Source organism: Protopterus annectens, chromosome 2.part1 (genome assembly GCF_019279795.1).
Source record: "Protopterus annectens isolate FY-2018-M chromosome 2.part1, PAN1.0, whole genome shotgun sequence".
NCBI lineage: Eukaryota > Metazoa > Chordata > Ceratodontiformes > Protopteridae > Protopterus > Protopterus annectens.
In genome coordinates, this window is record NC_056729.1 from 1033487039 (window position 1) to 1033512184 (window position 25146).

The following is a 25146-nucleotide window of genomic DNA, read 5'->3' on the forward strand; positions in this document are numbered from 1 at the left end:
TGTATGACACACCCTTTCTGGTTATATGTGTCAAGCACTCTCCAGATGCACGGAGATAATCTGAGATGGCAGAAATCCCAAATATGTTCGCTGTCATAACACAGTTCAACATTTCAAAATTCCCTGTAGCTGGTGAATATTGAAAACATCTCAATGATTTCTGAGAAGTCACTTTTTTCTGTAAATTATTCATTATATATGTCACTGCCTTTACCCTGACATATTTTCCTGTGTTTAAATGGTGATGAAAGTAACTCATCAGATAGCACATATGTTACAGGACATTGTAGAGGCATTGATTTTTAGAGTCAATGTTCTGTTTTTCTGGTGATTACTCTTTAAAATATATTTTTTAGGTTGTAGTTAAATGTCTTCCAGTTTAAAATAATAATATTTAAACATTTAACTATGGAGACACAGACAATAGCTGTCAATAAATGGTAACATCTTTGAAGCCATTTGTATTTTATATACATATGCATATATATATATATATATATATATATATATATATATATATATATATATATACCTTCTCTCAATAAGTATTGCTGTACTGAACAAACTTTGAACCTAAGCACCTAAGAACCTATTTATATCATACATACTACCTCACGTTATCAGCAAACACAACTGATTACTAACTTACTAAAAATTCATACTGCTGACTTTATTTTCTTGAAAAATAGCACATCATTGCTCTTCTGTCATGGGGACTTTTTTTTTCTTTTTTAAGAAGCTTTCCTTTAATACAGTCAGAAGTGGTGTGTTTGTCTGGCTATGCATGCAGTTTTAAATATTGAACATCCTCTCATATTTAACTCATCTTTACTGATGCATATCTCTTATTCATGTAATCATAAGACAGCGTAATCAGTCTGTTATATCCAAAAAACAACTAGGGCTACCTCTCAACATAACCAACGTAGACTCATCTACTCAAGAAATGTACGTCATCCAATACATTATTTTGGTGAAATACTGACTGTAACAAATCAGACACACCTCAATATAGAGCAGAACCTTACCTTTCTTAGAAGTTATGACATTTTCTAACTATGATTGTTTTCAGTGGACATATATATATATATATATATATATATATATATATATATATAGCACAATCCACACTGTCATGAATTATATATATGCCGTTAAGGTTGTCAAACACCTATGTATGTGGTGTGTGTGCATAAGCAGAACAGGTAGCAAGCATTCATCTGGTATAACAACTTGATTGGTGTTCCACACCATCAGACAGTCATGTATATTCCATAGACAGAATACCTAAGTATGGCCAATACGCTGTGTGAGAATGAACTGTGACAAAGGTGGTACACTTCAGTTACACATCACTGGAAGATGTGTAGGGAGTACATGAAGAAGGGTGCATTATACACAGTTATTGGTGTGCTGACTTCTTGGAACCATGAAGGTATTATGGCCTCTGATGTGCATGTCCTTCAAATACTCAGTACTTGTTTTACATTCAAGGGATTAGTCAGCACTCTGTCCACATGCTGGTGGTTATACTACATACCGTCTACCCCAGACACAGAACCCATACCTATTGGTCTGATTATAGGGTGCGATATCCACATTATAGTTGGGTGGTATATTTCTTTCCTGATTCAACAAATCCTCTCATGTTTCTTGTCAATGCAGGTGTTGTCATGGCTGTGGCAGACATTTTTGGTATGTGTCATTACTGTCTCTATGATACTAATATCACAGCTGTAGTCAGTGTTTGCCCATGATCTGTAGTCCTTCAGGCTTAAGTAAGGGTCATGAAAGGGCCAAACAGACAGCCCTGAAGTGCAGACCTGATCACTGGACCTGAGATATACACATTTCAACATAGTGGGATGTGACGTATGTGATAGAGTGGTCTACCCATTTGTTGATTTAGCTGTTTATGGCCCCATATGATCCACTAGATGATACTTTGGGTCGATATTATAAATTCAAAGTTTGAAAATGTCAAATCTAATAAGATTGACATCATATGAGCGAAGTTTTCAAACATCGAATGTTTCAACGGAGATCACCATAGGGAATATTTCCCTTCACTTCAATGTAGTGCGATCTCAGAGTTGGTATATTTAAGAAGCTGGGGGTGTGAGGGGTGCAGGGGGGCTTTCCCCACTGCATGGAGTATTCAGGTAGGTTTTTTTATTTTTAGTTTGTTTATATTTTATGTTTGATGTTTGAAAACTTTGCTCATATGGAGTCAATCATATGAGATTCGAAGTTTTCAGACTTCAGACATATAATATTGACCCGATACTGTTGCCATCATGCATGCCATTGATGACCTCTTTGAAGACATCTATCACATGTAACAGACCTGATATAGCATTAACAACTCACACAGGTCTGTTGCACATAGCCGGAATATTACTAGTGCACATGTAGAAGAAGTCCATGATGACATGTTGCTGTACCTCACAGTTGTGGACAGTCAAGATGTCTCTATACATGCATGCATCAGTTGTTGTCCCCACAGCTCAGGTGGCTGCATGTTGATGTACACCCTTGGATGGGAATATAGCTCCTGTGGAGGGTGTGTTGAAGTGTGTATTCAACCATAAAAGGAAGGCATATGTACTGAGTCATGCCATAGGTGATCCGTGATGTTGTCACAGCCCATTGATTCTATGTGATATGCCTGGATGAAGGTAAGACAGTGCCTATTGCCTATAGTGATCTGGCCTAGATTTTTGACACAGTCCCCCATGCAGGTATTATTGAGAAGCCCTCCCAGCTGGGAATTAACCATTACATCAGTTGATGGGTAACCAATTGGATCACTGACAGAACACATATTGCGTAAGTTGGTGAATCAACTGTCACCATTGGCAAACCCAAGGGATCTGGGCTTGGCCCTTCACTATTTGGACTCATTTTCTTGACAGTTCAGGCTAAGTTATATGATCTTTGGCATACCAAGTTTGCTGATTCTTGCATCTTGCATACAATCATTGAGTCCACCAATGATGATAACATAGTACAGGACATGCTAAGACAGACAATTGAATGATGACAAAGCCATGCAATGTACAAATAAATGTAGACATGTGTGTCTGTTATGGTGTCCATCTGAAAAGTGGAAGTCCATGTTAATCACAACAGTCCTGCTATGCAGAAACCCAGTGATGCAAGCACTGGGAACACAGGTAGATAGCAATGTAAACCTCAGCCACCAAGTGCCCACACTGGTATTGAAAGCCTATGTTATGCACATCATAAGTAACGCCATCATATTCAGATCTTAGGATTGTATGACAGCACTGTAGTCAAACCTCATCAGAACACTAATACAGTGCAATGCTCTCTTTAAATGTACCTCACCAGACACATGCAGCAGCAGCTGGAGACCACAGTGCTGTCTCAGTAAGATAACACAGAGCTTACAAACCATGCCATGATGTATGTAAATACATTAAAAACGAGGCCACTGTAATCTTTATTGTCTAGGATAAGGTGACCTCTGTGTGGCCTCCAGGCCAGTCTCTGACCCTGACCTGGTGGGAAGTACGGCATATCCAAAAATCTGAAATAGCTGATGACATCAGCAGTGTCCATTGAGGAAAATATCACAGTGTCCTACATGGTGGCATGAAATGCTCTGTATAATGTCAGGCCACAGCTCTCTCACACACACACACACACACACACACACACACACACACACACACACACACACACACACACACACACACACACACACACACAGAGTCTAAATACACAGGTTATAGAATGTAGAACTTTAAACAAGGACCACAGCTCAAGTATGTCCTGGAGTGTCTCAGACAACATCAGCAGTGTTTGTTGAGGATAATATAACAGTGTCCCACATGGTGATGTAAAATGCTATCAGTAATGTCAAGCAACAGCACACACACAATTTACTGCAGTGAGAATAGAACCCCATACCTATCTAAGTACACGGGATTAAAAAAATAGAGTACTTTATGCAAACACCACAGCTTAAGTCTGACTTGGAGTGTTTCAGACAACACTTTATAGCTGATGACATCAGCAGTGTCTGTTGAGGAAATTGTAACAGTCTCCCACATGGTGGTGTAAAATGCTTTTGGTGATGTCAAGCAACAGCTCACTCAAGCAACTGACAGCAGCGAGAATAGAACCCCTACTTAATCTATGTACACAGACTACAGAGCACGGTACCTTACACAAGTGCCAAAACTCAAGTCTGACTTATACTAGGCTGCAGGTCACCTTATAGTGGAGGACATCAGCAGGGCATGTTAGTGAGAAGATGTTGGGAGACTTGCATGAAATGGATGTGCAGGCATGTGCAAGTATCAAAATACTAAAGCAAAATGATAAATAGACAAACTTGTTAAAAAGATAAAATGAGAGGCAAGAAAGTACTCCAACAGTAAAGTTTATATTCATGCTTTCGTCCACAGCTATGTATGAACTTCGTCAGTCTGATGAAGTTCATACATAGCTGTGGATGAAAGCGCTAATGTAAACTTTACTGCTGGAGTACTTTCTTGCCTCTCATTTTATTTTTTGACAAGTATCAAAATACTGTCAATCCGTGGAACTGGAGCACTAACTGTAGGATTCACACTCCTGCTCTTCTGTATAGACACACACACACATTCATAAACACACACACACACACACACACACACACACACACACACACACACACACACACACACACAGTTGACTGCAGTGAGAACACTACCCCTACCTAAGTACACAGATTACAAAGCATAGTACTTTACACAAGCACAATGACACAATTCTGACTTTTACAAGACTGCAAATCAACTTATAGTGGATAACATCAGCACAGCATGTTGAAGTGAAAAGGATGGGAAGCCTGCATGAAATGGATGTATAGGCATGTGTAAGTATCAAAATACTGTCAGTCCATGGGATTGGAGCATTAATTATAAGATACACACTCCTGCTCTTCTGTCTAAACACACATTCACACACAGTTGACTGCAGGAGAACAGAACCCCTACCTAGTACACAGACTACAGAGGACAGTACTTTGCACAAGTGCCACAGCACACATTTGACTTTTACAAGACTGTAAGACAACTTGTAGTGGATGACATCAGTAGGGCATGTTGGAGAGAAGTTGTTGGGAGGCCTGCATGAAATGGACCTGTAGGCATGTGCAATTATCAAAATACTGTCAGTCCATGGTATTGGAGTGATAACTGTAGGAAACACACTCCTGCTCTTCTGGCTGGAGACACACACACACACACACACACACACACACACACACACACACACACACACACACACACACACACACACACACACACACACGCACACAGTTAACTGCAGTAGGAGCAGAACCCCTACCTATCTAAATACACATACTATCAAGCACAGTACTTTGTGCAACTGTCACAGCACAAGTCTGACATTTACAAGACTGCAGGTCAACTTATAGTAGATGACATCAGCAGGCCATGCAGTAGACACAATGAAGGGAGGCTTGCATAGGTTCATAGCTTCATAGATGCATAGGAGGCCACTAGCCTAATGGCCCTATGATGTTTAGAAGCCTAGCTGTGTAAAAACAGAAGTACACTTATTGAGCATACTTAGATGTTCATTGTTAGCAGAGCAATGTTGTGAGCAGCAGCAACTGGCCCTGTACATGAGGGACATAGGTACCAACCCAGAGGTGACTTTGCAATCATCCAAACATTAGTCAAGGTTACATTTCAACAGAGTCATTGAGGAACACAGCTTCACATACAGTGGGAGCCTATTGTAAAAGGGTGTATATCGCTGGTGGATATATATCTCTCTCCAGCATGTTCTGTTTATGTCACAGGCTAGGTTCAGAATTCTGGGGCAAGTTATTTTTCCCCCATTTGATTTGCAGATGTCTAGCATTTCCAGTAGAGCAGGATCTGAGACTGCTCAGTACGCCAAGCATAGGCCACCTCTCAGCAACCTGCATGATACTGAGTACAGTGACAGGTCTGTCAGTCTTTCCATGTATGGCATGTATGGAGGCCCTGGGTTCTCACATGTACAAATCTGTGCCTTCTTCAATTGCTGCAGGTGTCTTTTGAGTTACGCACAGAAGGGAACATTGTACTGCATTAGTTGTCTGATAAGGGTAGAGTACAGCAGAGGTGTGGCCACCCTGGTCTTGGAGGTGATGTTCATATGTATGATTTGTGGAATGCAGAATGTGCATTTCACCACTATGGAGGCATAATGATGAAAGTGTAGATTGCTATCAATATGTGTTCCTAAATCTCACAACACAGTTTTTGAGCTTAGAGGGGTTCTATGGATATCATAATTAGTAGGGGTACTTCATTGGCAATGGGGACAATGAGGCATTGTATGTTTAAAGGTTCAATACATGAGTTTGGCACCAATCAATTGTGTGTCAGCCACATCTGTTACCATCATTGAGGGATGCTATATGAGTGCATCCAGTTACCAGTCATCTGCAATCTTGGTAAAACACAGGGCATCTACCATTGCCTGCACGTCAGGTAAGTAGTCTGTAAACAGTTGAGGGCTCAGCACAGATCCTTGTGGTATTCTAATGGTAAGTGGCTAGTGGTGGAGATGCAGTCCCCAACTTTGCGAGTGGGTCTTCTGTTGGTGAGCCAGTTGACTATCCATCTACTACCTTATGGTTTTATTCCCACATGGGAGATCTTCACTATGAGACATGAATAGGAGATAGTGTCAAAGGCCTTGGATAAATGAACATAGACAGTATGTCCTGTTATCCCTAATCCAGGTCTTTGGGGTCAGTATCAAAGACTTCCACAAGGTTCAATAAGCAAGATTTAATTTTGAGAAAAACAAAATAGTTTGGGTCAAGTGTGCCAAAGGTCACCTATGTCCCTGGTGATATGGTCCATGCTGAATACTTCCCTTGCCTTGTAGATAATGCATTTTGGGCATATGGGTCAATATTAGTAGTTCTGCATGTTATCAGATTGATGTGCATTACATATCACACAACATTTGACATTACATGTTGTAGTGTGGGTGATATATGTGTGTGATAAAAGTACTGAGACACCGGGGTTGCAATGCTTGGTGGAGTGGCAACACATGGCTGTATTGTAAAGATGTGACATAGTGTGAGATAGGGCCTTCAGTTTGTAATGTTTCCACTTGTAATGTGATGTCATAGACAGTAAATGGACATTAAGCATCAGTAATACATAATAATATGTAGTTTTAAATAGCTCACCAGGCAGCAGGTTTGTGCAATGGTTAATAAAGTGTAAACACATGAGAGGTAACATGTTTGCACATAGCTAAGCTACATTGCTAAAGTCTGACAGTTAGTAATGAGTACTATGAAAGAGACATAGTGCTTAGCAGACTCTGTGGCAGCATGTGTTAATGCATTGATGTGTTCCTTTTTGGGGCCAGATGGTACTAGGTTTGAATCCAGGTGTATCTAATACTTTTAATTGCATAGTAATATTGCAATAACATACATTATTTATAATAAATGTGTTGCTGTGTGTTGGCATACAGTGTTAAGCAGTAGTGCACGGGGGGGGGGGGTTACCTCAGCTGTTTACCACCATTTACCTCCGCTGCACCTTAGGCACAATGTGCACCTCCACACAAACATGTAGGCCAAAACATGAAGAGATCAATTGCTTCTGCAGCAACATATGTGTGTTGTGTGTGATTTTATTTTTTCACTAGATTAAAGTGGTAAAACTAGGTAGGTAAAAATGGATGAAATGGGGAGCAGGCAGGGGGAGGAACAAAGGGAAATCATTGCTAAACTCTGACAGTAAGTATGGAGTCTATGAAATACTCCAGCTGCATAAATGACATGGTGTCAGCACATGTTAATGCATTGAAATGTTCATTGTTGTTGGAGTCAGATGGTATTGGGTTCAAATACAGGTGTAAATATAAATTTTATAGGTGTCTATAATACTTTTAAATGCATTTAAATACATTGCTGCTGTTCACCATAAATGCAGGTCGGTGCAATATGCCCACCTTTGTGCAATTATGCATTAAAGAGGTGAAATGGAGTATGTAGGACAGTTGTGAAATGGGTAGCAAGCAGAGGGAAGAACAAAGGGAAAGAAGGGCAGGAATGCGTAGGACGGAAACAAGAAAGAACTGTAACTATCCATTTTTTTTTAACAGTGTAAAGTGAACATATGTGAAAAATATTAACAGAATTTGGACTGTCACCTCCAGAAAGAGGGGAAACCCCAACACAATATTGTTGTATAGCCAACTGGACTGAATTAAGTGTGTCAAGAAGACATATGTGTGAAATGGAGATCTATGTATGGGACTATTTTTTTTATTTTTATTTTTTTGAGATAGAGAGGACTGTTGGGGATAAGTTCAGTAGGTGAGGAAGCAACTGGAAACAGACAAGACAAACAAAACAAGAGGCAGGGACTGTGATGGGAGCAAAAGATTGGGGGATACCATGATTTAGGTGAGGATGAGGACACCCCAAACCCATGATCATCAAGTTGGGTGACAGTGAGAATCGAGTACTCACCCACTTGATTGTCATTACAGTCACCTCACTCCGCCATTGGCTCAAGTACTTTATGGCTGCAGCTCCTCCTCCTGGTACTATGTAAAATGAGGAAGAGCAGCCTCTCAAACCAACATAGGCATGCATCAATAGTGCGGCACATGACCCTATGCACCATCCCTGACAACTAGGTGCAGGTGATAAAATCACTACCTCTGTCACTACTTCTGCCACTTCTCCTGGAGTGAACTACTGGACCACCTCCAGGGCAAGACTACCTGAGGGGCAGGTAATGCAGGGACAGCAGAGGTGGTACTGCCAGGTTGGCTTCCAGATGTGCTGGGCAATGGTGTTGGAGCTGGCAGAGAGGGCAGGCCTACCCACTGTGCTGTGGAGCATTTAGTCATCTGGTACATATGGGTGGCATGGACACATTTTGATGACACATAATACGATTAAAACAATAAAATGAAAAAATAAAATAAAAGGGAAATAAAATAAAAATGAATTTTAAAATAAAATAAAGTAACAAAAATAAAATCAAAAATAAATATTCATAAAGTAAAATAAAATAAAATAAAAATAATGACACAAAAATTATTTTATTATAAATAATAGGAAACAAAATACAAATAAAATAAAATAAAAAAGGAGAGATAAGGGTTTGTTGAAAGAAAAAAGAGATAAGATTAGTACCGTCATATGTGACATACATTGCATTGATACAATTATTTCACTCAGTTATCTTAGCTATTACATTAAAGACTACCACCTAACAAATGCACACTATACTACAGATTGCAGCAAGTAATCCTTGACTTGTGCATATATTGTACATATGTGTTCCAGTAAAACAGATTACAGTTTACAGCAGGGCATTTTTGCCACTGGTATAGAGGTTTTAATTTAAATTTAAATATTATTGAAGAACTAACAGTATAGTATAAGTTGGGAAGTGGGGTATTTGAACCCACAACTTATGACTAAAGTGTAATATTGTACTCATGGTTTGTGCTACAGACTAATTCATGCACTCTTGCTTTTACAGATGAGATATGCATCCTCAGTTTGATACAACTATAAAATTCCAAAAGAGCTATATTTAACTTTTAATGGTACAATGACACTACTCTTCTGCTGCATATATACCACATGCTTCCCTCATCCTCGCCAGTGTAACCTCATGAGTTCAGACATTGACCTCCTGATCACTGGTAACTGTAGGAAAAACAAAACAGAATACAATTATGAATACCTTTATGAATACCAATCTGGCCTATATTCAGCTTTTAAGTCTTATAAGTACTCTCTGTAGTTGATAATTTCACAGGCGTGAGATACCTGCAGTCCTAAACTCCTCGATCCAACAGTCAACGGTATTCTTCTTCTTCCTTCTTAGATCAGTGGAATGATGTCTACATTGTTCAGCAATGTGCAGGATACCCGTGGCACTCAATACAGACCAGGCTAAACTATCACAAGCTTCCAGTTTATACTGGGAGCCAGAATAGCCCCCCCCTGCAGAAGGTTGGCACCATGGTTATTAACTAGGAGTCTAATAAAAATCTTGGACTACTAGACACCCTATCTCTGTGCCCTTAATCTTACACCTTCTCCACAAACCCTTGCCATATCTGTCACAGATATAGAACAATGGAGAGTGATGCTTTCCCATCAAATTCAGTTGCCATGTTTACTGGAAGTGCGCACTTCTTTTTCTTTCGGCACTTTCCATTACAGATTGCCACAGTGGATTATTTGTTTCCATTTCTTCATGTCCTCTGCATTTTGCTCTGTCACACCATCCACCTGCATGTCCACTCTCATCACATCCATAAACCTTATTTTAGGCCTTCCTCTTTTCCTCTTACCTGGCAGCTTCATCCTTATCATCCTTTTCTCAATATACCCAGCATCCCTCCTCAGCACATGTCCAAACCAATACAATATCTCCTCTCTGGCTTTATCTCCAAACCGTCCAATATTAGCTAACCCTCTAATATACTAATTTCCAATCCTATCTATCCTCATCACACACAGTGCAAATCTTAACATCTTTAACTCTCCCTCCTCCAGCTCTGACTTCTGTCTTTTCGTCAGTGCCACTGATTCAAGCCCATATAACATAGCTGGTCTCACTACCATCTTGTAGACCTTCCCTTTCACTCTTACTGGTACCTGTCTGTCACAAATCACTCTGGACACCTTTCCCCACACAATGCACCCTGCCTGCACTCTCTTCTTCACCTCTCTACCACACTCTTCATTACTCTGAACTATTGATCCCATGTATTTAAACTCATCCACCTTCACCACCTCTACTTCTTGCATCCTCACCACTCCTCTATCCTCCCTCTTATTCACACACATATATTCTGTCTTAGTCCTGCTGACCTTCATTCCTCTTCTCTCTAGATCATATCTCCATCAATCCAGGTTCACCTCAACCTGCTCACTACTCCCACTATAAATCACAATGTCATTCAGACTCCTGTCTTATCTCATCTGTCAATCTGTCCATCATCATTCCAAATAAGAAAGGGCTCAGAGCTGATCCTTGATGTAATCCCACCTCCACCTTGAACACATCCATCACTCCTACCACACACCTCATGACTGTCACACTGTCCTTGTACATATCCTGTATCACTCTTACATACTTCTCTGTCACTCCTGACTTCCTCATACAATACCACAACTCCTCTCTAGGCACCCTGTCATATGCTTTCTCTAAGTCCACAAAGACACAATGCAACTCCTTCTGTGCTTCTCTATACTTCTCCATCAACACCCTCAGAGCAAACATGACATCTGTAGTGCTCTTTGCTAGCATGAAACCATACTGCTGCTCACTAATCATCACTTCCCTTCTTAACCTAGCTTCCACTACTCTTTCCCATAACTTCATGTTGTGACTGATCAATTTAATCCCTCTGTAGTTAACTACAGCTCTGCACATTACCCTTATTCTTTAAAATCCATACCAATAGACTTCTTCTCCACTACTCAGGCATCCTCTCACTTTCCAAGATTTCTTTAAATAATCTGGTTAAAAACCCCACTGTCATCCCTTCTAAACATGTCCATGCTTCCATAGGCATGTAATCTGGATCAACAGCCTTTCCATTCTTCATCCTCTTCATAGCTGTCCTTACTTCCTCCTTGCTAATCCATTGCACTTCCTGATTCACTATCCGCACATCATCCAACCTTCTCTCTCTCATTTTCTTCATTCATCAGCCCCTCAAAGTACTCTTTCCATCTGCGCAACACACTATCCTTGCTTGTGAGGACATTTCCCTCATTATCCTTTATCACCTTTACCTGCTGCACATCTTTCCCAGCTTGGTAACTCTATCTAGCCATCTCATCTTTTCCTTGAGCTCCACCTTACAGTTATCCTTTTTCCACTTCCACTATTTGATCCTTGTCACTACCCTCATTCTCCTCCTCTTCTTCTAGTCTGCCAACATCATCCTACAGACCACCATTCTATGCTGCCTAACTATGCTTTCCCTTGTCACCATTTTGCAGTCTTCAATCTCCTTCAGACTGGCCCCTCTACATAGGATATAATCCACCTGTGTGCATCTTCCTCTACTCTTGTACATCACTCTATGCTCCTCCCTCTTCTTAAAATATATATTCACCACAGCCACGTCCATACTTTTCAGAAACTCCACTACAATCTGACCTTCTGTATTCCTCTCCTTAACACCATATGCACTCATCACCTCCTCATCCCCTCTGTTCCCTTCACCAACATGCCCATTGAAATCTGCTCCAATCATCACTCCCTCACCCTTGAGTACACTCTCCACCACTTCATCCAACTTGCTCCAAATTTTTTTTTCTCATGCATTGCACATCCAACTTGCAGAGCATATGCACTAACAACATTCATCATCACACCATCAATTTCCAGATTCATAAACATCACCCTGTCCACCTCCAAAACACTTTTGACATATTGTTCATTCAGAATAACCCTTACCCCATTTCTCCTCCCATCCACACCATGGTAGAACAATTTGAACCCACATCCAATATAGCTGGCCTTTTCCCCTTCCATCTGGTCTCTTGCATGCACAATATGTCACACTTCTTTCTCTCCATCATATCAGCTAGCTCTCTTCCCTTACCAGTCATACTGCCAATTGTTTACTGGGAGTGCGCACACTGTTTGAAAACTTACCAGTGCACAACCCTGAGCACTATATTTGTACAATGATAGGCAAAGCACAATAGTGCCAAGCTGTGAGGTATTACATAATTGCAGTTGCAATGTCAAGGTTATTGGATGTACAGGTATTTGTGTGTTACGTAAATGTGAAGGCCATGCCAGACCAGATAGCAGAATTGTACTTATAGAAATATAGTCTACAGTATATCCACAGTAATACATCTGATAATAAATGTGATAATACATAAATAAATAAATAACTGCCACACTACTAGTATCTCAGCCCTCATACATATAATTAATATCAGCTCCCCTAAGTCAAGTTTTAATTGAAAGTGACTACAATGGGAAGTGGAACAACAGTAAAAGTGTATCAAATATCCTGTTAAAAGTCAGTATTTTAATATGCATATTTATGCTTTCCTTAACACCTGATTTTGGAATGTGGGTTGCAAACAGATAGGAAGTGATTTCCTAGTAGTTAGTTTGATCTAATCAGTAGTAGTGTGTGGGATGTGGGTACGTGCTGTTCCTAAATGCAGTTTTACAGCTCTGTTTATATTGTTTGCCTGGAATAAGCTGAATTAACATTAAACTATACATATATTTTCTACACCTACTTTTAAGTGTATAAAAGCTGATATGTTTAACATTGTAAAACATTTCTGATTTTTGTTACTGAGGATCACTTGTCTGTGATGAATGAAGGCTTGTTGCTTTGGAACACTACCTTTGTTTCATGATTTTTAGAAATTATTATGACTGAGCTCATCAACGAAGTTTTAAGACTACTAGTTTTTTTTTGTTTTTTATTTTTTTTTCTGCGTACTTACATTTCCAACCTTACATCTAACACTTTCTAGATCAAACTTGACACACCCATTGGAAGTAAGACAGCCTGCAGTGGTGTTATGTTTTCCCTCTCCTAAATAGTAATCATTCACAGTTGCAATCCATTAATAACAAACACTGAGGCTGTGCCTTCAATATGTTTACATCTCTTACATAGACCCAAGTATTTGGGATTCAGCAGTTCTAATGAGTTTACACCTCATTTGCATCTTCACCATGCTAACAGCTCTGAATATACACCATATAAAAAGGTAACCATGCAGCTATTGAAGCTGATGGAGAGGGGAGTTGTATATGTTCGGAAGACTGAAAAAACACTTTTTCTTCATGATATATCTGTACAGAGGAGTACTGAACTTCAGAAGGTATGCTTCCATTTTGTCACCTACATACTGTATATGCTGGAATGTATTTAACAATACTGTGAAGCAAAGGCTTATACACATTTATCTGTATGCACTATTATTTATTTTATTTATGTATTTATTTTATGTGTTTTTTGTTAACCGGGTTAGTCCACTGGACTGGTGGCCAATTTTCAGTGGAGACCTGAGGAGAAAAACTCCACACACAGAATAAATAATAGAGATTAACTTAGTAACAATATAAATTTGGGTACATACCTACATGCAATTAACCGAGATGTGAAGCATGAGTACAAGGCAACAAATATGCATGCGACAAAGAAAAGTATCAATAAAGTATCAATTCACAGAATTCAGCAAAGGCAATAGCTTAGATTAACAATTCATATAAATTCAGGAAAAACAATAGCTTAAAATTATAGGCGGTAGGAACGTATAATAAAAAAGTGTAGATTTACAATAGGCCACTGAATAAAAAAGCTTTTAACATAAGCCATAAAGATTAAACCCAGTTGGTCGAGAGGAAATAGAAGTATTAAATAGAGGGGTAGAACTAGAGAAGTGGGAAGCAAAGTTTAGGAAAATCAAGACAGTAAAGACAGTAAAATTAAGCAGATGTGAGAAGGGGAGAGAGAAAAGATGAGATTTAGGTAGAGCAATTAATCAGAGGTACAGTTTAGTGTACCAATGTTGGTATATATAAGGGATTATATTAGAGGCAGGAGAGGAGAAATGTTATGTACTAACAACTGGGTGAGTAAAAATTAGGTAGGGTGGTGACAGGTGCAGGGGGGAGACTTAGCAAGGTAGCTCTTCAATTCTCATTTGAAATGAAAGGAAGACTGTATAGAATGTATATTTTTAGGTAGTTTGTTCCAGGTTTGGTATATGGAGCATTTATAGAGTAGTCTGCCAATTGTTTTATTAGACCTGCAGGTGTCAAGTAGTTGCTGGTCAGTGCTACAAAGAGATCATGAAAGTTTGTATATGATAGGAGGGTAGACGGGGAGGGGCAGTCTGCAGGTTTGTAAAGTAGAGAGTGCATCATCTGTAGCTGGGAGAGTTGTAGTAGTTGAGGGAATTCTATCCACTGTACCTGTTTAAGGGCCAGACAGTGATGAGATTTGTAAAGGAAGTCACAGGCAAATCTGACTATATGGCTGTAGGTTTGTTCAAGTTTGGTGAAAGATTTGCTTGGAGGTGGGTAAATATAGGGGAAGCATAGAGTAGGCAAGGGAGGTGGTAGGTTTGAGCTAGTGAGGTCCTTGAGATGATGAATAAAATTTTTTATTCTATGCAAAATACCAGTTTTTTGATAGTTTTTTTTGAAGAATTGTTGGATATGAATGTCAAATTTCAGTTGATCGTCAATTGTGATTCCTAGAAGTTTTGTATGGGAGTCAGCATGAATGATAGTCCTGTCTAGGAAAGACAGAGTGTTAAGTTTTAAGGTTGGTCATAGATTTTGCAAGGAAAAGAAGACGCTTAGTTTTCTTTGGGTTAAGGATTAGTTGGTTAGTGGTTAGCCAGTGTTCAGAGGTGTTAAAAGATGAAGGTGTGAGATACAGAAGATCAATAGGGTTGTCAGAGAGGGTAATAAGGGTAGAATTATCAGCATACTGGGTCAGAGATGAGGTGCCACAGGTGGAGTGTTGATTGTTAGTAAAAATATTAAAGATAAGGGGGCCTAGAATAGATCCTTAGGGTACACCTGTTTGGATAGGTAAGAAAGGTGACCAAGAGATCTGCCATCTAACAGAGTGTTGCCTGTTAGTAAGGTAATCAGAGAACCAAAGAGTAGTGGATGCAGAGAAATTGAGTTCACTTAGTTTTGTAAGAAGCTTAGGGTGGGAGACAGTGTTGAATGCCTTGGAGAGGTCAAGGAATATGCTTGATACTAGTTTATTATCTCTTGCCTCAGCTATAGTCTGGGTGAAGCATAATAGGGCTGTGGATGTAGTGTGGTGGGGTCTAAATCTGTGTTGAGAGGGGGTGATATGATTTTCCTGGAGTAGATATTTAAGAAGTTGTTTCTGAATGCATTTCTTGAGGATTTTTGAGAGAGGGGAGATAATGGCTATGGGACAGAAATTGGAAGGGTCAGTAGAGTTGCCTCCTTTATGAAGTGGAATTGTATAAAAGGATTTCCAAATATCTGGGACTGATGATTATTTGATAGAATGGTTGATAAGGATTGAAACAGGATATGCTATAGTATTAAATGCAAGTTTGAGAAACTGGGGGATGTAGGTTGCCAAAGGAAGGAGAACAATGTTTATGTTTCTGCAGAAGAGATTTTATATAAGCAGTTGAAACAGGTGATAGGGAGAACGCATCCAAAGTGAACAAATACCACCCTTCCTCAAGCTGCATATCTGTTATTATCAGAAGGAATTCAGTCGTATCTTGTATTCTTGCTCTAACACATTGGAGCAGGGGCTTCAGATGCAATGTGAGAAATTGAGATAATGGTTCTGTAATAGAACCTCTGCCCAAGACTATCGGTTGACAAGATGGATGGTTTGGGTCCTTATGAATCTTAGGGAGGAAGTAGATGTTAATAGTAGAAGTGTGGTATTTGTGCACTTTGGATGTTTCTGCATTATATACCAACATCCCCCATTGGGCTGGCCTAGATGCTTTGGAATATTGGTTAACAAAGTCAGAATTATACCCCCCAGGTTTTAATAAAATGCGATATTCTATGGCAATTAATGTTATTTACAGACCAAAGGCACAGTCATGGGGGCCTCATTTGCTCCAATATATGCAGACCTTCTTATGGCCTATATTGAAGACCAAATCATTTATGACAAAGCTCATAACATCTACATTGATGAAATTGATATATGGAGGAGATATTTGGATGATTGCTGGATGGTATGGAGATCTGACATCGTATATCTTAAGGAGTTTGTGGCTTATTTGAATGAAAATAAATGGGGTATTCAATTCACGATAAGTTATGACACTAATCAGATTATCTTTCTTGATGTCTTAGTAACAAGAAATGTAGATCATACATTAACAACAGAAATCTATCGCAAATATCCCCAATACATCTCGCTACTCCATGCCTCCAGCTTTCATCCTCCCCATATTTGCAGAAACATTCCAAAATCACAATTTCTTTGCCTGAGGAGGATTTGTTCAGAGGAAAGCACATTTACCACCTATGAGTCAGATTTATCCACAAGGTTTCTTAACCGGGGATATAAAAAAGGTGATATTGTTCAAGGAAGACGGTATGCTACTAACACAAACAGGGAGAATCTACTACAATACAAGGAGCATAAACAGAAACCTAACTCACAAATTAGATTGGTTATTACATATGGGAGAAATACAGACACACTTATCAACTGTGTGTGGAGACATTGGAATATATTGCTAGCAGATAAACTTAGGGCAATATTGGATCACCGATGTCTCTTTTCATATAGACAGGGTCGGAACATGAGTTCCTTTTTCAACCACTATAAACATATCAACAAGAATGTGAATTCATCTAAACAAATAACCTTACAAGGGGGCCCTCTACTGGGCTGTTTCCCATGTGGCCACTGTACACATTGCAATAATATGAGTAAAACAAAGGAATTTACTAGTAGGAACACTGTTGAAGTTTTTCCTATTAGATTCTTTGCAAATTGTCAATCAGATAGGGTGATTTATTTGGCATCATGCAATTGTTCAGCATTTTATGTAGGACAAACTTCATGCTGTGTTAAATTTAGGATCTCGGAACATCTTAGTGATATTAGCACTTGTAAACCTATGAATGCACTGTACAAACATACAATTAAACACCCTAATGCCAAGTTCAGATTTATGTGATAGATATTATACAATGGAATACAGTTAATAAATCTGGTTGGCATGCAATATTAAACAAAATGGAAAAGAAATGGATTATTAAATTAGGTGCACTTTTTCCCCCTGGGTTGAATGAATACATATAAAAATAAAAATGAATGTTTAAATGTATGCAATTTTGCTTTTGGACTACAGGTGGCGCTGGACCACTCTATATATATATATATATATATATATATATATATATATATATATATATATATATATATATACATATATATATATATATATATGTATATGTATATATATATACATATATATATATCTGTTGTGAATTTTGTAACAGTTACAAACACTGAGGAAGGCCTAAGGGCCGAAACCGGTATGTTTTTTTTTCCTCCTTCCTTTAGTAAACGGATTTTAATCCACTGTTTGCTGGCTCTACCATATTTTTGTAATTCCTTGATGCCTTTGAGCCATGCAGTAGCCGTACGCGCAGAGGTCTGATTGCACCTAGTAAGATTGCCTCATATGATAGATGTTGGGAGATCCAGGATAAGCTAGATTCAAGAACTGGAATATCATTACCAGGAGGTATGTAGATAGATGCTACAGCGAATTTCTTGTGTGGGTTGAGTTCACAGTTGAGAAAGATGAGTTCAGCAGGAGGGAAATCTGGGAGGTGTAGAGAGAGGGGGGAGTGAATGAGCTGTTCTGAGCACAAGATAGCAACATTTCCCCCTTTTTAGAAAAGTATATCTTGCCAGAATATGTTGTAACCAGGAGGGAAAATTTCAGAGTTTGTGATATGAGGTTTGAGCCATGTTTCTGATATGGTTAAGATGTGGGGAGAGTGGTTTGCTGTCCAAGAGTGTAAGTCCGAGATTTTGTTAGCAAGACTTTGTAGGTTTATGGAGTAGATAGACAAGTGTTTGGTTGGAGAGGTTGGGAGTTGGTGCCTGCTGGATGAGGTGGAGAGTAGTGGGTTGGGAGAAAGGATGGACCTGGATTGGGGTGGATGTCCCCATCTAGAATGAGAGTAACAGGAGGTAAATTAGGTTTTGAGAAATATAAGTAGTAGATAGTGGGTTTGAACTTATGTTTAGTAAACTTATGTTCAGTTAGAAGTGTACTGATGGCATGGGCATGTTTGTCAAGCCATTTCAGAGGTATATGTGATTGCCAATACATGAAAATGGAATGCTGTGTGATAAATATGTACAACTGTTTTATGGACAGGTCCTTTGATAGCACTTTTACCATTTCAAAGATTTTTTTTTAGCAAAGTGGGTTATTTGTCTGTTTTCTTCTGGGGGAGCAAAGATGAGTTACTGTTATGGCACAAACGTGGATTGACTGCTATTTTGGGGGGAGCAAAGCTGACTTACTGTTTTGGCATACACAAGGACGGACTGTTCATTTTGAGGCAGCAAAGCTGAGTTACTATTATAGCACAAAGAAGGATGGACTGCTATTTTGGAGTGGAGCAAATCTGAGTTACTGTTTTGGCACAAACAAGGATAGACAGTTGTTTTTGGGGTGGGGTAAAGGTGAGTTACTGTTATGGCACAAAGAAGGATAGACAGTTGTTTTTGGGGTGGGGTAAAGGTGAGTTACTGTTATGGCACAAACAAGAATAGACTGTTATTTTGGGGTGGGGTAAAGGTGAGTTACTGTTATGGCACAAACAAGGATAGACAGTTGTTTTTGGGGTGGGGTAAAGGTGAGTTACTGTTATGGCACAAACAAGAATAGACTGTTATTTTGGGGTGGGGTAAAGGTGAGTTACTGTTATGGCACAAACAAGGATAGACAGTTGTTTTTGGGGTGAGGTAAAGGTGAGTTACTGTTATAGCACAAACAAGGATAGACAGTTGTTTTTGGGGTGGGGTAAAGATGAGTTGCTGTTATGGCACAAACAAGAATAGACTGTTATTTTGGGGTGAGGTAAAGGTGAGTTACTGTTATGGCACGAACAAGGATAGACAGTTGTTTTTGGGGTGGGGTAAAGGTGAGTTACTGTTATAGCACAAACAAGGATAGACAGTTGTTTTTGGGGTGGGGTAAAGGTGAGTTACTGTTATGGCACAAACAAGAATAGACTGTTATTTTGCGGTGGGGTAAAGGTGAGTTACTGTTATGGCACAAACAAGGATATACAGCTGTTTTTGGGGTGGGGTAAAGGTGAGTTACTGTTATGGCACAAACAAGGATAGACAGTTGTTTTTGGGGTGGGGTAAAGGTGAGTTACTGTTATGGCACAAACAAGAATAGACTGTTATTTTGGGGTGGGGTAAAGGTGAGTTACTGTTATGGCACAAACAAGGATATACAGCTGTTTTTGGGGTGGGGTAAAGGTGAGTTACTGTTATGGCACAAACAAGGATAGACAGTTGTTTTTGGGGTGGGGTAAAGGTGAGTTACTGTTATGGCACAAAAAAGGATAGACAGTTGTTTTTGGGGTAGAGTAAAGGTGAGTTACTGTTATGGCACAAACAAGGATAGACAGTTGTTTTTGGGGTGGGGTAAAGGTGAGTTACTGTTATGGCACAAACAAGGATAGACAGTTGTTTTTGGGGTGGGGTAAAGGTGAGTTACTGTTATGGCACAAACAAGGATAGACAGTTGTTTTTGGGGTGGGGTAAAGGTGAGTTACTGTTATGGCACAAACAAGGATAGACAGTTGTTTTTGGGGTGGGGTAAAGGTGAGTTACTGTTATGGCACAAACAAGGATAGACAGTTGTTTTTGGGGTGGGGTAAAGGTGAGTTACTGTTATGGCACAAACAAGGATAGACAGTTGTTTTTGGGGTGGGGTAAAGGTGAGTTACTGCTATGGCACAAACAAGGATATGTTGCTCCTGTTACTCTCCTTGTTTTGCATCCTGTCTGTTGTTTGTATTTCACATCTGTAGATGGTTGTATGTTTCTGCAGGGGTAATATTGACTGGCTACCTTTTCTGTTTTGTCTGGAAACAGTTATTTGGCAGTTATGTGATACTCATGTGTATTATACTTCTGTTGTCTTCAAGGACACCTATGAGTATGCCACCCAGGCATGTCAATCCATGGAGACCCCCTTCAATGATGCTGAGAACCAGGTGATTGTGGATGGCTTTAGGCAATGTTTTGCTTTTCTGCTGGAAAGGGGATGCAGAGATATGGCACATAGGATGCAAATATGGCAGTAGATAGTAGATGATGTCAATGCCATGGATGGCAATGGCAAGACATACAAGCAAGTGCAACACAGGGTCACTAGCATGATCACATCTGCATGGAGGAGAGCAGCTGCAGTAGGCCGTGACCAGATGGTTACTGGGGATGGCCTGATAGGGAACCACCACTAACCCCCAATGAAGAGTTCCTGGTCTATATCAGAGATCCAGAAACCTCCCAGGATAGTGCAGCACAGCATGCCCTGGATACTGGAGCAACAGTTTCTGAGATAGCAAACATGTCCAAGGAGGAACTTCCAATAGGCTTTGGTATCTGAACAGTTGAATATTGTTGTATAGTAAAACAATTGAAATCAAGAAGTTAATTCTGTGTCACATGTCTTTTTTTGGTGGGAGTACTGAAGATTGTTACAGTTATACGGTAAGGTTGGAGTTGCCACCCACATTCCTTTTGAAAGTATAGTTAATGGACATATAAAGGGGCAACTGTATTACCCCCTGTGTTACTATTAATTGTGATTATGTTGCCCTTACCTCTTGCTTAACATCTTCCAGGACTATCTATTCTACAGAAGAGTATCTCATCTGCAGATGATAAGCCAAAATTTTTTATGTCAGTACTGCTGAGCAATTTAAAGAAATATTATAGTCTGTGATGTTCATCTCAGGCCTGTTGTGTGTATTGCTGTACTGCCTGTAATACTGACAGCAGTGTTAGTTTGTTAGCATATATTGCACTATAGTTGTACAGGTATTAATTTATTCTTGTGTTTCTTGCTTTTTATCACAGGTGATCATGACAGTGGGATTGTGGGCCCTATGCCACCTGATGTCAGTGTATCAGCATACTCTGATGATGAAGGTGGCCAAACTAAGGCATAGTCAGGGAGTGCTGAGGTTGAATCTGATACAGAGGTTGACATACTGCCATACCCTGCATTTTCATTGGACACAGCCAATAGGCTTATGCCTACCCGTCCACTGAGCCCACAGACACTGGACAGGTGGAGGGCAAGGAAATTGATCAGGTAAGTGTGGCTACTGTGGCTTCACTGCTTTTTGAGTTTGGTCATAGCCAAAGTGTGGGTGAGGTTCCATGCAGGAGGATTGATAGGGGTGCTCAGAGGGGACCTGTTGTCACTCCTCCACCTGGTGCAGGTGTCTATTCCCATGCCACTCAATGTATGTTTAGGGCTGTCATTGAAGTACAGACACATTCCCAGGAAAATGCTCAAGACTGTAGATGTGGCATACATTATCTTAAACATTTTATACTATTCTGACTTTATACTTGGCCATTCCAGAGGGGATTAGTACTCCAATATGTGTACATAAATATTATAGTCAGCCCCTTGATCTCTTTACCAGAAATGAACCTTCCCCAAAATCTTAGCTATTCAACATAGCTGTTTACAACAGTTTAAAGGGAAATACTTTGTCGTGGTCTTATTAACATTTTCATAGTTCTTTCATAATATCTTATTTCTTTATAAAAAAACTCTACAGCAAAAACCTGCATAACACACTTGGAATCAGTTATGCAAAGGTGGTCCTATAAAACAGATATACCAAAAGTTCTGTAGAGAAAAAAATATGTTTTCAGCTTGTTTAAATTATATAAGCTTTAAAACACATTTAAAATACATAACCATTAAAACCTATGTCCCTAAAGCTTTTTAACTTTTTGTATTTCTGCACATAGAATTGAACTGTAAACTTACAGCTGTAGTAAATTGTAAAGTTTTCCCCTTGTGAAGTTTTTACTATATATTACAGAATGGGTGACCTGTAGATTAGTACCCTGACTGGAGAACAAACGTTCTCCAGTAAGGTGTTAATCTACAGATAATGCCTGCTGAAAAATGAGTCCACTACTTCCAGCAGCATATCAGGCTGCCGTGGAGCTTGGACTCAAAATAACCTAATGGCCGCTATTATTTTATGCTTTCTAAACAGTGCTTCTGCTGTATAGTAAGTGTAAAATAAAATAAAATAGAAAAAAAGAAAATTGAAAAAAGTATGTGCTTTTATGTCTGTGTGTGTGAGTGTATGTGTGCATGTGAGTGAGAGTGAGATTGCTTGAGCTGTTTTTTTACGCTGCTAAGCAGCACTTTTGCTGATTAGCAAGTGTAAAAACTAAATTAAATTGCAAAAAAGTGTGTGTGTGTGTGTGTGTGTGTGTGTGTGTGTGTGTGTGTGTGTGTGTGTGTGTGTGTGTGTGTGTGTGTGTGTGTGTGTGTGTGTGTGTGTGTGTGTGTGTGTGTGTGTGTGTTTGTTTTTGTGTTTCTATCTGTGTGAGCATATGCATTCTTGTGTGCATGAATGTGAGGTGTGTGTGAGTGAGACAAAGTGAGTGAAACGTGGAAGTAATCTAGCACTGGTAGCAGCAGCAGTTAAGTGGTTTGTATACCTCTCGACCTATTAGCTGAAGCTATCTGGATAAAGCCTAAAATAAAGGGGGAATGAAGGCTCAAAATAGGAACAGATTTTAAATATTGCTGTTGTAAAAATCACAAAGTTGCTTGAATAACAGGACTTGTGTTAGTGTGGATTTTCTGAAGTGCAAGTGTGTGTTTGTATGTGTGTGTGTGTGTGTGTGTGTGTGTGTGTGTGTGTGTGTGTGTGTGTGTGTGTTTACCCACGGTTGGTGTGGTTTGATCATGAGGGCAAAGCCCAAGTGGCCAAACAAAGGCAACTATAGGTAAATCCAGCATTGCACACACCCAGCTGTGGGTTATTGCTATTATACAATGACATTATTTAAGAAAAATATACTTCCTTTTCTTAAATAATGTCATATGTATAATGACTCTGTGCTACCCTTCCACGGGTATCCTGGGGCATTTCTGATGTACTGCACATGAGTAAGGATCATGTTCCAATGGTTACGCAGTGTTGTGCAGAGGTAGCAATGGAGTAAGGAAGATCTCTGTTGCTTTTCTAAAACTATCTCACTATGTTAAATGAGTTTAACATAGCGAGATATCTTTAAAAAAAGCAACGGAGAAAGAAGATCTCCTTTGCTTTTTTAAGCTATCTTGCTATGTTAAATGAGTTTAACATAACGAGATTAAAGCAACAGAGATCTTCCTTTCTCCATTGCTACCTCTGGACAAGAAAAGAAAATCAGGGGATATACTAACGGAAAAAGTTGGGGCGACCTGACCTTTTTCTGTTAGTATATTCTCGGATTTACAATGGGCATGCTGGTTGGGCTGGCCAATCAGCATGCTTGTTTTTGAATATTTTAGGCTGGTCATTGTGTAATATACAAGTAATGCCTGCTAAAAAATGAGTCCGCTGCTTCATGGCAGCATATCAAGCCACTGTGGAGCTCGGACAGAAAAAAAACTAATGGCTGCTATTATTTCACACTCGCTGAGCAACACTTCAGCTGTTTAGTGAGTGTAAAATGTAAAAAAAAAGAAAATTAAAAGAAAAAGTGTGTGTGTGTGCATGTGTTTATGTCTGTTTGTTTGCAAGTGTATGTGTGCATGTAATTGAAAGCGAGATCGATGGAGACGTTATTTTACACTCACTAAGCAGTGCTTCTGTTGTTTAGGAAGTGTAAAAAAATAAACAGAAAAAAATTGTATGTGTGTGCGTGTATGTATGTGTATGAGTGTATTTATGTTTCTGTTGCATGTGTGAGTAAATACATGCATGAAAGCAGAAGAGACTTTTCACTTTTTCCCTTAGAACTGTTCTAACGTTCAAAGTAAGCACTCTATTTTCCTTCTAAAGCCCTGCACTTGCTCATATCCTATAAGTAACCACTAACAAACTTAAGCACTACACCCTCTTATACTCTTTATAAGTACTTGGCTCCCTATTGGTTCTTTCTGATCAGTCAAAAAGCAAGTTCCTTATACTATTCTGGTATGTCCAAAGGTCAGTTTCAAGTTTACTCTCCAGTCCAGTTAGAGAATCTGGGAATCTTGAGGCAATGTTACAATTGCCTTATGTACACAGACCACCCTCTCCTCCTCCCAACAAGCTCAAATATATGTGAGAGATGCAACTATACAGCCAAACTGGAGGCTGAGCTCTCTCAATCTAAGACTGGCACAGTCAGTCAGGAGGAGAAGGTAAACCACTCACACCACAAATCCAGTCTCACATAGACCTATCGCATCAGCAAACGAAACACATTAACACACAAAAACATACTCAGAGGCTCTAAATAAAAACCTACCAAAGCAGCAGAGACCTCCAAAGCAGACACCCAAGCAACCGC

At 39.5% G+C, this 25146-nt stretch overlaps 1 protein-coding gene across 1 annotated transcript in view; it reads right to left on the reverse strand.

Annotated features, from left to right (window-relative positions):
* The window catches only part of LOC122794318 (avidin-like), a 146870-nt gene that overhangs the window by 108768 nt on the left and 12956 nt on the right, over positions 1-25146 (reverse strand). The window lies entirely within an intron of this gene.